We start from the raw sequence: 14,590 nt of genomic DNA, 5'->3' as shown, positions 1-14,590 counted from the left end.
TCAGAGTCAAGAGATGCTTATTGGCATGTATGCTCCTGTTTTCAAAATGAATGATGTCCCAACTGGTCAGAGCAGGATAGTGCTATCTCTTCCCTGTTTCTTTTAAGTTGACCATGTTTTATTTTTTATTTCTCATTGTGTAAAGTATGACTTCTAGAGTACATAGGGCTGTTGTCTTCAAATAGTCAACAACATAGAAATTGATCACAAAGGCTTAATAGATTAGGTAGATCTGTGCCATATGATTATGAGGGTAATAATGGACCTGCAAGACTATAAAGTGACTAGAAATAATGAAGGATGATAAAGGAAATCATCCATTTGGCATCTCACTGCTGAGCCAAGACTTTGATGGTAGAAGGATTCAGTTGTGAATGACTGGACAAATGTATCCAATTGGAGAGGAGACAGTCATATATAAATACATGGAGACACCAACATATGAATACCTGTCAGAACATCATCAGCTTATGCTCTATGCAGTTGAAACAAAACCATTTCTGAATGCTTAATTTGACTACAAAGCCTTAGAGGATATAGACATATTTTATTCATGTATCTCTGGAATCAGGTATAGATTTGAAATTTCAAGTATTTCCATGTTATAGAATGACAAGGCAGTAACAAAGGAATATTATTTGGTGTGTGCTCTGATAATACATTCTGGTACACTGTTGCAAAACAAGATGTTCATGCTTAACAGGAATGAATATAAAATTTTAAAGCTAGGAGTGATTATGATGAGATGACAAGTATATAATCTATGGAGGAGATAGATATAGTTAACCCAACTTAAAAACTGTTCAATATATGCATATACCAACATGCCATGGTACCCCATGGATATGTATGAATTTCAAATGATATATATTAACTATTACATTATCACATTATTACATTATTGAAAATACTAATATCAAAGAAAAACAGGGAAAATCATTTCTTCCAATTTAATAGCAATATCCTTTTATAAAGCTGTGTACCCTTACTCTGAGTGTAGCTTGCACCTGAATTTTGCCCTGTACATGTTATCCTGACTCAGGAAGTAACATGTTCATATTCTTCAAGAGATGCCATATGACTGAAGAGAAGATTCTGTCCAAGGAAACTTTTCTTCTCAAATAATTGTTCAAATTTTCCAAAGACCACTTGCTTAACAATCCCCAAACTGTTTTCTTTGTTTCATGTCTAACAATAAAATCATACTTTTCAGAGATACAAGTTAAGTCCACACATATGAAGAAATTTTAGCATTTAAAAACACAAACTCTTCTGAAAAGAAATTTTAATTAATCAATGAATCAAAATAACACTTTAATGACAAAAAACACAGCTTATGTTTGGAACTGAAGAAGAGACACTCAGTGTCACTATCTGATGTTTACTTACATATGTTTCCAGTACATTACTTTAAACCATCCCTCTGGAATGAGAAATGTGACAATGGACTAAAGACAATGAGTAAAGCAAATGACTCTGCAATTAATAGCTGCCTGATATTTCTTTTGCTCTGTGGAGACATAGCTTGAGGGCAGGCAGGAGCATCTCCCTTAGTGTGGAGTGCCCACAAGCCTGGCTTCCAAAATCAGACCTTAGAGCTACCACCCTGGAAAACTGCAGGCTTATAGCACCAGGCTTTTCTAGCTACAAGTTTATTGCTTTAGATGTTCAAGCTACAGATTTGCTGTTCTGGGTTTACAGCACTAACATCCAGCATCGGGAGTTACGATGTGATCCTGAATGGAACTCGTCGCTACTTAACCCTTTGTGGATTCAGGGAACCTAGCTTATAGTTACTCTTGTCTCTTGCCTTTTACTTTTCCCAGCTTCTCAGCCTTCAGTGTTTCTGTTGTCCTTTAAAGTCTTAGCACTCTCAGTCCTCCAGAAGTCTTAGTTATCTTCTGGTGTTATTGGGTACCAGAGTCATTAGATGTCAGTGACACGCTAGAACACTCAGCCACCACATGATGTTATAGATCAGCTATTTGAGCACTGGATGGAACTCTTAGATCGATTAATGTTTAACTCATTTATGTTTTATTGTTTAAGGACTCCACATATGAGTTAATGGATCTTGTTCATACCACACCATCTGATGCCCTCCAGGCTCAGTCCACCACATCTCTCTCCCTATGCAATGTCCTTTTATTTTTAACCCTCTGAGTTCAGTCTGTACTGTCAATATGTGCATGGGAAGAGAGATATCAACTGGAGTATAGGCAACCCACTAGTTTTTCCTCATCTCTGAGGAAAAGTCGCTCTCCATCCTTGAACAGCAACCTGACATCCCTGCTACATCTAGAGGCTCTAAAGTGTTTTCTGTTCTTTGTGCAATGAGCCAAACATGCACTTCCAGTGATCAAAACAGCACAAGTAAACAAAGATGTCATTCAGGAGAAACTCCTAATGTCCTACTCCTAATATAAGACCTAATGTTACACTATTGGTACGTGTACTGTATTTAAGAGAAGTCTTCCACACTGATTGACAAAGAGTATAGAGAATCTAATTATATATCCAGAAGAGAACCTAGCAATGCTAGAGCAGGTTGTTACTTCACTGTTTTACAACTTCTAGTTGTGCTGTGATTCTACCAATCTAAAGCCTACATAAAGGCCCATCACAAATTTTGCCTAGACACTGCATCTATTCTGTCATCTAGAAGCTTTGTGCTATGCTGTTAAGGGTGTTTCTCTTTCTCCTTACCTTACTGAAAGATACTATCACAAGGTCTAGCACAGAGGAATGTGTCTTGGCAGCAACTTCAAGAGGGGTCAGCAGAAACTTGCTATGGATGTATTATAGTTTTTGAGCATTAACACAGGCTGCAGCCAGTGTAAGATGAAGCCAGGCTTCTTGAAACCAAAGTCTCAGTTCCAGCAGTGGTCATTCCAGCACATTTTGAAGTTTTCTCAAAGTCATCCAAAAGGCTTTAAAACTACCTTGACATAGGGGGAGTTGATGGAGCTGAAAGCCCCACCTCAAGGCAGTCAGGCACAAGGGAAGTGTCAGTCAGCTGTTATTCCAAGAAAGAAAATTTCGTGCTTCCAACAATTTGGCTTATGCTCAGAAAAAATAAATCATAGTTGAGACAAAAGAACCATTAAAGATTCTTACAATAAAGCCCTAAGAATTTGGCATCCCAACAGTATTTAACAATGCGTAACTCCCAGCCAAATACCCATAGGGAAAATTGAGTCTCTCTGCTGTGTCTCAGAACCATAGTTGAAAAAGTAATATGGATCAAATGAACAGAGTAAATGGCCAAACACTGACAACACGATAAAGAATCGAAGATGATAGTGTTGAAGAAAGAGCTCTGGTATTTCAAATATTTCTGGGATAGTTCTTTGTTAGATTAAAATGCATCAGCTCCCAAATACTTGTACTGCTTTTCAAAGTGTAATTAGCTGTATATATATAAAAAAAATTCCCATGTGTATTTTTTAAAAAATATGGTGTTCTGGGGAAAAGAACATGGTTAATGACTTTTCCTGTACTTGCTACACAATCTCAAGGACCTGAGTTCAAACAAAACCACTAATATAAAGGCTGTATGTGAGAATAAAATCACCAATCCCATTTCCAAAAGGTTTTATAGACAGGTGTGTCGCTGGAGTTTGATGGAAAGTCAATGGAGATCAATCAGAGACCTCTGGCTTCAGTGACAGATCCTGTCTCAAAACATCAGGTGAGAAGAGACTTAGAATAGCGCCCAAGGCTAATCTGCAGCCTCTGAATACTCACCCACTTCTGCACATGCACACACCTGGGCACAGAGCTCATGGGTCCACACATGAACACATAGACCAAAAAGAGCGGTAAATTGATTCCATAGCACATTTACTGGATCATACTTTGACCCAGGGTATTATCAATTGAATTGAATTCCACCACCACACATCTGTTTTTTTAAAGTTCTCCTTCAAGCACAGCAGAATTAACTTTCACTAGTGCACCATCATTATAAATACAATTATTTAAGCTCAACTCACTGCTTCAGTGGTTCTCTTCCTTCCTAATGCTGTGACCCTTTAATACAGTTCCTCATGCTGTGCATAATGTAAGTATCTAATAGGCAGGATATCTGATATAGGACTCCCAAAGGGGTTGCGAGCCACATGTTGAGAACCACTGCTAGTGACAACCAAACGGTAGGCTGCAATTAGAATATTACTTATATGACTTGTTTCTTTACAGAAAGGAAAAAATGACCATGCGTATACATACATACCTACATACATACATACATACATACATACATACATACAGAGAGACAGATACAGAGAGACAGAGAGATAGAGAGACAGAGAGACAGAGAGACAGAGAGCTGTGTGGTGTTGAAGGTAGCTGTTTACACAAGGCATAGCAAAGGTTACCAAAACCCCTCCAATCTCATGAAGTTATGGAAAACATTACTCACACAATTCTCAGAGGTTACCGATCATGCTTCATTGTGATTTTGGACTTTAAGCATCTAGAAGTTTTAGAAAATAATTCTCTGTTTAAGCTCTTCCATTGTTTATTTTTAAATTAGCTTTATTTTGCACAGGAGTTCATTCTTTTTTCTTTAAATTAAGTTTAATTGAATTTTTCCTCCATGAGGTGAAATAGATGAACCATGAACATCTTTGGATATCTGTATGACCCATGTTTTTTGTTTTTTTTTTGGACCCTGTGGCTAGACTTGAAAAAAGTATTTTATATGGTAATAATTGGATCTTTTCATATTGGGTTCTCTACAATCATATGTCCTCGTTCCAGTTATTATTAATTTTATTGAGAATTTCATACAAGCAAAGGGCATGTTTAATCAAATCCATCACCCATTCCTTCCTCCTTGAAGTCTTTCTCTATTACACCACCACCTTTAGCTCCCAACTTCAATATATCATTCTCTCTCTCTCTCTCTCTCTCTCTCTCTCTCTCTCTCTCTCTCTCTCTCAAAAAAAAAAAAAAGAGTCTTGCTACTTCTAAGACTATGGGTGCAGAAGCATCTAATGGAGCTTGTAACCTTTCAGGCCATTTCTGAAGGAAACTGACTCTCTGTTCTGACAGTCATTGATTGTCAACAGCTCCTCAGATAGGGGTGACACTGCATGAACCCATCATCTGTCCATGCTGGGTTTTTGGCTGACTTGACTTTATGTAGGCCTTGTGAGTGCAGCTACAGTGGCTGTGAGTTTGTGTGTGTTATGGCTCTGTCATGTCCAGAAAAATCATGCTTCTCTGCATGCCTCCATAACCTCTAGATCTTACAATCTGCACCTTCTTCAAAGACGGAGCTGTCTTCAGAGATAAAGGTTGTGATACATATATCCCATTTGAAGCTCAGTACTCCACAGTCTCTTAATCTCAGCCCTTCGACAACTTGTGGGTCTCTACATTACCTGCTGCAAGAACAAGCATCTCTGATGAGGGATGAGAGATGCACTAATTTATGAGTATGAAAAAAAGAACTTTGGGAAAAGTTTAATGCTATGACTATTGGCAGAATAATAGTAGTACTTCAGCCCCTAGTGTCCTACATGACCTACAGAAGTACAGGCTTTTGGCCCAGTGAACAGCCTTGTAGAATGATCTTAAACCCAATCAAAAACTGTTTAGCTGCTTCAAAAATTCTAGTGTGACTATGACAGCAGTGGGCATAACTTGCCAAGCCAGTTGTTATTTTACTTTGTATGAATCACGGCTGGGTAAGACTGCTGACTATTTTTCATCCCTGATAGGGTGTGTAGGATCTCCCAGCACTAAGACAGCTAGACAAAGAGTGATCACTTTGAATTTGAGATGCATGTGTCTCAGTTGTAATACTTACCAAAGTCAGAGAACAATGGATTAAGTGACAAAGAATAAAATTCACTTCTCTTTCCTATTCTTGCTGTTTCCTATTCTGTTTTCTAGTCTCCTGTGGAAGCAAATGTATTACCTGCTTATTGTGCAGCCCTCTTGAGATGATCTTTATTCAGTTATGGGATATATGAAGGTACATGCTCATTTTCACACAGTATAAATGTTTAAATATTATATATACAAAATGAAGGTGTGCTTCAATAAATCTTTTCAAATTTTATATGCGCAACTGGGACATTATTTTTAACAAAGCACTGTAATTTGCTTGAGATACTTTGAGGAGCGTCTCTATTTTTTCAATATTTTTCTGTTGTTCCTCATACTGCTCATGTGACGTAAGTATGCGGTATTTATCTTGACAATAGGGTTTTACCATTAAGGTATAGAGAGTAACCAACACCATTGGCAATAGCCTGAAAAGGTTGGAGGCATCTATGGTACACTACCGGACAACTCACAAAGATGAAATTTCTAATAACATATAAATTTCTAATAATGGGGATTTATTTGATAACACATGATATCTAGTAAATATGTGTATATGTGTGTGTGTATACATATGCATATACATATATATATATATACATATATATATGGAAGATTTTACAGTAGCAAAGTAGAAGTATGAGGAAGGCTAACAGGAAATATCTTTTAAAAGAAACAGAAATCTACAGGGCTTAATTTTAAAGGTCTGTGACCTAAATGTATGTGTATATGAACTCAGGTTCTTTGAGCAAGCATCCACATGCTTTCAGTTTACCAAGAGAAGATTCACAGTAGTCTTCATATGCTTTATAGTTGTCTTCTATATACCTGCAGTGGAAGAAATAATCAAATGATTTATATAAATAATCACCTGTATGTATTTACTATGTGTTGTGACCATGTAAATATCATAATTCTCAGGAATTATTATTTTGCTTTGTTGTGGATCTAGTTTGCTGATAATTTACTTAGAAGATTTGTCATGGCACAAATCAATAAGCATGGTGAGTAATTTTGTGTTCTATCTAATTTTACCATGATATCAACTCTCTGACAGTAGACTTACTCTCTTTTCTAAGCTGTGAAGATATTTCAATAGTTTTTCTCTTTCAATTCACAAAAATGATTTGATTTCCTTAAAAATATTTACTACAAAATATTACTTTACATGTTTGTGGTTATAATTTATATATTCTGATGGTTCTCCTATATAGTCAACTGCTAAATAAGTTTTTAAATTTATTTAGACTTTCTTAAGAAATAATCATGTAAGTATCTCTCAATATCCACTGTTTCATTTTACCTTGTTAATTTTTCTGTGTGTGATGAACTGTTCTTACCTATTTAACCCCAGAATTCATGTAAAGGTTTCATATTTTTATTGGTTATTTTATTTGTTTACATTTCAAATATTATCCTCCTTTCCAGTTTCCCCTTCACAAACCCATTCCCTGCCTCTATAAGGGTGTTCCTCCACCACCCAACCTACTCCTGCCTCAGCCCCCAAGCATTCCCCTCTGCTCAGTCATTGAGTCTCCCACATGACCAAGGGGATCCCCTCCCATTGATGCCAGATAAGGTCATCCACTGCTACATATCCAACTGGAGCCATAGGTCCCCCATATGTACTCTGTGGTTGGTGGTTTCGTCCCTGGATGCTTTGGGGGGGGGAGGGGAGTTTGGTTGGTTGATATTGTTCTTCCTAAGGGGTTATAAACCCCTTTAGCTCCTTTAGTCCTTGGCTTAACTCCTCCATTGGGGTTCCCGTGCTCAGTCAGATGTTTGGCTGTGTGCATCCACATCTGTATTGGTCAGGCTCTGGTACAGCCTCTCAGGGGACAGCCACAACAAGCTCCTATCAGCAAGCATTTCTTGGCATCAGCAATAGTGTCTGGGTTTGGTGTCTTCAGATGGGATGGATCCCTAGGTGGGACAGTCTCTGGATGAACTTTCCTTCAGACTCTGCTCCACTCTTTGTCCCTGCATTTATTTCCTTTTGACAGGAGGAAATCGAGATTATTATTTTGGAAGGTGGTTCCATCCCTCAACCGGGTGCTGTGCCTATCTACTGGATATGGTCTCTACAAGTTCTATCTCTCCTTTGTTGGGTATTTCGGCTAATGTCTTCTCTGTTGGGTCCTGAGAACCCCTGGGGTCCCTGGCATCTGGGACTTTCTTGTGGCTATGCTTAGTTCCCCCTAGTATTATTGTATTTTATATATTGTATAAAATACAATAATACTCTAAGTTTTATTATCTTAATTTTTGTCCACTTGTATCTGTCTCTTGGAAAGTATTTGAATGAGAGTGCAAGTGTTTTTAGAGCCCAGAAGTATTGGTTGAGCAACTCACTGGAGCTGGAATTACAAGCAATTGTGAGCTACACAAACATTGGTGTTGGACACGAAACTTGGCTGTGCTTTTAACTTCTGAGCCAGCTTTCCAATCCCTACTATATTATATTTTTATTACATTTTTATTTTCACTACATGGTTTGTTTAGTTTTTCTTATTTTGTTGTGTGTTCTGATACTTCAGAAGGCTTGAGTAGGTTTAATTTTCCTGAAATGACCACAATAATATTTTCTGTTCCATTTATTCTTACAGTTTGACATTGACTTTTCTTCTTACCTTGAAAATAGAGTGGCTTTTGTGACCAATTTGAGCTATAACTTAAGGGAGAAGTGAAACTGTAATTTCAAAGCCAGTCATAAAATGGTTTTATACTTCCATGTTTCCTTCTTGGAGAACTCAGTGTGAAATAGCTCCTATCTAAATTCTCAGGTTGTATTGACTTTCCTACTTTAAGGAAGATTAGACTAAGTTGCATAGACCACACGAAGGAACTAAGACTTGGAAGAGATGCCTGGAAGACTCCTGGTCACTGTGGTCACAAGCTACACTTGCTGCCTTCACAAGACTCACACAGGGATCGAAACCACAATTATTCCATGTTCTTCTGAACTTGTTAGTCCACAGAACAGATGACAGATAGGAAAATTATTGCTGCCACTGCAAGCGATTCACACTTCATACATGATTTTATATATGACCCTAGCTCAACAGAACAAATTAGTTTCTGCAATACACATGTGTGAATCAGTGTCTGGCATACACTTTATCCTCTGCTCTCTGAGTAGTGTGGCCCATCATGAGTTTCCATGTGCTTGGTGTGATGCTCCTCTCTCACTTCTTCCTCACTTCTCACTTCCTTTACAGTTGTTGAAAATTGAGACTGAAAATTGAGATATATCCATTGGCAAAGCACTTAAAGTGTGAGAACCTAAGTCCAATTCCAGAACTTAAAATTTTGCTCATGGTGATGACAACTTGTACTCCCAGTACCAAGAAAATATAGCCAGGAGGATCCCTGAAAATCACTCAGGTACCAGATCTCTGTCACACACCCACACACACGCACACATACACACACACACACACGACAAAAATAACTCTTTATAATCTCTTACTACTATTTCTTTAAATACTTTACCTAGCTATTCTACACTAAAGTATGACTATAGTAAAAATGCTCACTCTGTACATGCATCTTCTTGTTACATTATCCTGCAGATGAAAATAGCTAAAAATTAGATGAGTTTTGGTGACTTTTCAAAAGAATTATGAAAAATATAGAAGTTACTATTTAAAATTCCTTTTGGTTTGCACTCAAATTAATCATTTTTTTCATTATGCATTTGTGATATATAAGAAATCACAGGAAACTTAACTTCATTCTCCACTTTAAAAAAAAATAACTGAAGAGGGAAACGTGGTGCCTAAGTTCTAAGTAACAAATTCTTCACATACGTTTTTATAGACACATACATAATATGGTGAAGGGAGAGCAGAACGTGGCAGTATGAGTTCAGTTCCTGGGTATAAGGAGGAATGGAAGTACTCAGAAGAAAAGCATGGGAATGAACTCACATTCATGTCATTAATTGTGGCCTACAGAAAACCACAAACTATTTGAACTCTCAGCATAATTTTTTAGAGCATCAGGGTAATCTATCTTTTTATCTTGATTCCTCTAGGAATAAATTAAATTTGTACTATGTTGGTAATGATCAAATACGAGCTCATCTGTAATATGTTATAACACACTCATTAATGTCTCCTATGTTTTTCCAATTACTGCACATTTTTAATGTCTTTAGTATAACCTCAGTGGGTGCTCAAAGAACAAATTCTTGATTCCCCTGAGAAGGATCAAACAACTTCAAAGATGTATTCAAAGATGTATATAAAATGTATTATCAAAACATAGACTTAAAATACAGACTTTAATATGTACCCAACATAAGATTTTTGTGTAGATAATATTTCAGAAGAGAGACCAGTGTAGCCAGCTTGATAAACTGATTGATGAGAAATAAAAACCACTGCTTAATAGAGTGTGTAAACATTTACTATTCCAAAGTATCATCATGCTGTGTAAATAAAAACTATCGGATGACACATTCAACAGTACCAGCAAAGAGACTGAAGAAGGCTAAGTTGTCTACAGGAAAGATAAAAATATCACCACAAGTTCATGTGCACTCATGAGCTCATGCACACACACACACACACGCACACACACACTCACACATACACACGCACACACACACGCACACACACACACACAGGCAAGGAGATGACAGGTAAATACACAAAACAAGGAATAACAGATAAGCTGATGGCCAGGTAATCAGGTATCTGAGTAGCCAAGACACCAATGATTTGGAATCTATTTCTGTTTAAGTTTGATTATGCTAAATACTTGTTAATTAATTAATTCAACAATTTTGCCTCCCATTTTATGAAACTGAGTTATGTAATAGGATGCTAAGTGGTTACCTCTACTCATGTAAGATATAGAACATTTATGTAAATGAGTCTCTCTCTGTACATATACATGCACACACACACATCACTTATACATATACATATGATAAATAACACAAATGTCAGACTTGAACCTAAGAAAATGATGGTACTGAATATTGAGGAGCAAAATTTTATGAAAATACAATGAGGAGAATGAATCAAGAAGAACTGAGGTTTCATATAGCTAAAACTAAGATTTATTATAGAAGTATATACTTAAGCATGGAGTGAGCAGTATGACATGCAAGACAATTTTCAGTGCAGAGGTCAAGCATGGTTATACACATTTGGGAACTATGTGTTAAGCTATTTCATTTAGATTCATAGTTCTAGAGGCTTTCATGAAATCTCACATAATATGGAGGACACAACATTTATGGGCCATGTAGAGAGAAGGTCCAGCCAAAGAGACCAGAAGAGTCAGTGAGACCAAAGACAAAGATATTACAATCTGCACAAATCAATCAGAAAATGACTGCACTTCGTAAAGAAGGGAGAGATTAAAATTTAGGATCCATGGTGGTGAAGGAAGTAAAAATGATGACATGACACTAGTCTTAATTTTGTATTGGTGTTGGTGACATTACAGAACTTGTAGACTTTTCCTGTACTCCTCTGGTATTTCTACACTCAGCATGTTCATCATGTGTGTTCAAGGGTTTGTGGGAAGCCAGAAAAGCAAGACATAAGGAAGGAAAAAGAAAGAAAAAATAAGAAGTTGGAAATGTCTGAAAAAAAAATGAGCTGAATTGTTTTATGTGAGATGTGTGTGCAAGCATGAAGGCACAGGTGGCAGACATGGGAACCAGGCTGTATCTTAGGCAGCATATGTAAGGGATCTTAGCTCTAGTCAGGTATATACTTTACCTCTGTGTTTAGTAGAAAACTGTATGCAGGCCTTGTAAACACTCAACTGTCTAGGGAAAAATAGAATTATAAACATTCACAACTGTGACTAGCATCTTTTCCATTCATTGTCTGTGGTTATCCAGGAACATCTCCTTGGAGGAAAGAACTGCCTGCATTCTTAGGGCAAGATTTCCCATAGACCTTTCTTGAGGTGTCTTTTCAACTCTTTCCTGGGGGGCTACGATTTGGCACTGGCCATCTATTTTAGAGAAATTAAAAAATGAACAGGGACTATTCTTGCTTTGGTATTGAAGACACAAAGCCTCTAGAATGCTAGTTGGCACCCAGATAGAAAAAAAATAGTATCACTCATTCCTTTCCTCCATTTATGAAATTACATATGATTTGGTCACTGCAGCACAAAAGAAGAGAACAGACATTTGTTTGATATATTAGCTTTGAAATGATTCCTTAATCCATTAATTTAAATCAACATTCAACATATATATGTGTGTGTGTGTGTGTATGTTTGTGTGTATGTTTGTATGTATGTATGTATGTATGTTATGTATGTAAATATGTACATATGTAGTGTTAGTTGATTCTGCCTTATGTTTTTTCCTTCCCAAACTCCTAATCAAGTACTACCTTTGTGCCTGCACACTGGATAAAGAGAAAATCACAGCTGTCAGAGGCTTAGATGCTTAGATTACTCCAGTTGATGCAATAGCTTTGGGTTGGTAGTTTATAAATAATAGAGCTTATTTTTTATACTTATTGAGGTTGTAAAGTCCCAAATCAAGATGTTGAGAAACTCCATATTTTATTAGGGACTTTGTGCTTCCTAAATGGATGTCTTTTGTTGGGTCCTCCCTCATATGACAGAAGAGTTGGGAACTCTGGAGTCTCTTTTATATAATGACATTAGTTCTGTTCATAAGAGCTCTATTCTCAAGATCTGGTCACTGTTGGAAGAAATTGTGTCTTATAACTGTCACAATTTGATTTCGGATTTATCCCTATGGAGTTCAGAGGGGCTCTCTGTATGGAGTCACTTAGCCTTTTGTACCAACATTAAAAACATAACTCTTGAATCCAGAGGGAGAAGGGATAGTTTCTCTAGAGCCAAAGATAAGTGACCAGTGACTCAGGAACAAGAGATTACAGCTATCCCAAATTTGATATTCTAAAATGGTGACTATTTGAAGAATTTTTATACTATCAGGACAAAGAAATTCATAAATTAAATCATTTTTCAAATACATTAGTGGAAACATTAGGCAGTTGGATTAAAGTGTGGTATCTCCTGTAGAAATCAGATGCTATCTGATAACAATACTTTTTATTATTCTCTTTACATCCTAATCGCTACCCACCCACCCCCGACCCCCAGGAACACCTCATACGGCCCTCCCAGTTCACTCTGATAGGGCGAAGAGCCCCTCTGGTCATCACCACTGAGGTCAGGCAAGGCAACCCATTTCGGGGAACATATTTCACAGGCAGGCAACATCTATAGGAATAGCCCATGCTCCAGTTGTTGGAAGACACATCTATTTTAATATTTTTATCTATGAGCATATACTACATGTGAGATAGTACCAACAGAAGTCAGAAGAAGATGGATTTATAGGCAGTTATGAGAATCCCAACATGGGTACTGGGTAGTGAACTCTGATCCTCTGGGAATACAACAAACCCTCAAGCACAGAGCCCTCTTTGTAGCCCTTCTAGCTACATCTTCAGGGTTCTGGCTGGGGAAGCTTATGGTCTGGTAAACTAATATGTTCCAAAAGGTTTGACTTGCTAGTATATTTTGTCAGACACATTGGTGGGCAGTGAATGGCTTTTAAGTGTCTACAGACAACAAAAGGAAAAGTATAATCATGCTTTGCACCTGCAATATTCCAATCCATCCAATATCATTGCAGTTCTAAGTGCTTTACAGAAGGTTCTTTTTGTTTGTTTGTTTGTTTTTCAAGAACTTTCATTTACAATTGTAATAAGTAATTTTTATTTTCTTGGCAGCAGTTTTTGAAATGTATCAGAGAAATTATAGATAATTGTAAAACTCTGCGTGGCCTATGGGTCTCCCCTCTGTGGAAAAAAACTAACTAATATTTAGAATTTATGGAGTTCCCCAACTTCTAAAACCAACTAATGGACAAGCCAGGTGAGGAGGTTAGGTGTCATGAGCAAGTCAGCTTGTAATCTCAGACACAGCAGATTGAGACTGCTGGAAACACATTTCCTTGATCACAGTGCCTCAGAATGTCTGTGCTGCTAATGGTTTGAACAATGGGATATCTTGACACTGCTGCATCTGTCCATGAATCCAGTTTATAATAACCCATCTTTCTAAGCACCCTTGTTCCAATGCTGCAAAGGGTTAAACTGTCTACTTGCTTTGCTTGTCTCTTTACAGACCCCTTCTAGTCTTTGTCCTCCTTCCCTTTCAGAGCCTGCATTCCTTATGGACATATCATATATCCATGTACACCTACACCTACACACACACACACACACACACACACACACACACACACATACACACAGAGAAGAGAGGTGGGAGAGAGAGGGAAGGAAGGAGGGAGGGAGGGAAGGAGGGAGGGAGGGAGGGACGGAGGGAGGGAGTCTTTTCACCTGATCGTGACATCTTCAAGCTTTTACATCTCTGGGGAATATTAGTCACTGGTAAAGTACTAAAACTTTATCATCTTTTACATCTTGCTTTCTTTCTGCATAACTATCGTGAAGAATTGATGGCCTCTTTGACAGTCCTTACTTTCAGTCCAGAGCAGTTTTGGAAGTTGCTGAATACTAACTTAAGGAACAATTTGTAGGAAAACCCTGCAGCTAACATGAAAGTCCTGACTGTAAACTTTCTAGAACAAAGGGCCTTGATGTATTTCTCTGGATAGATACAGACTATTCAAACTATTATTTGTGGGGGTTTTGCCCCCTTTCAACCCCTACACTCAATTTTAAATGGTTAAGTGGTGTTCTTTTTTCCTGATGGGTGATTAAATGGA

General features: G+C 37.5%; 1 protein-coding gene across 16 annotated transcripts in view; it reads left to right on the top strand.

The window, feature by feature from the left end:
* Lingo2 (leucine rich repeat and Ig domain containing 2) overlaps positions 1-14,590 on the top strand; it is a 1,160,577-nt gene that overhangs the window by 941,674 nt on the left and 204,313 nt on the right. For 13 of the 16 annotated variants that reach the window (XM_029476375.1, XM_029476378.1, XM_029476377.1 and 10 more), the window contains 2 exons: positions 5,905-5,986; positions 6,791-6,842. The exons of 1 other annotated variant lie outside the window; for it this stretch is intronic. The gene's annotated coding sequence lies outside the window, so the exon portion shown is untranslated. Of the gene's footprint in view, positions 1-5,904; positions 5,987-6,790; positions 6,843-9,163; positions 9,223-14,590 lie in introns of those variants that run through there. 2 more of the 16 variants (XM_029476372.1, XM_029476381.1) reach the window with 2 other exon arrangements.

This window comes from Mus caroli, chromosome 4 (genome assembly GCF_900094665.2).
Source record: "Mus caroli chromosome 4, CAROLI_EIJ_v1.1, whole genome shotgun sequence".
Lineage (NCBI taxonomy): Eukaryota > Metazoa > Chordata > Mammalia > Rodentia > Muridae > Mus > Mus caroli.
The sequence above is the reverse complement of the archived record's forward strand: the minus strand, read 5'-3'. Positions and strand labels throughout refer to the sequence as shown.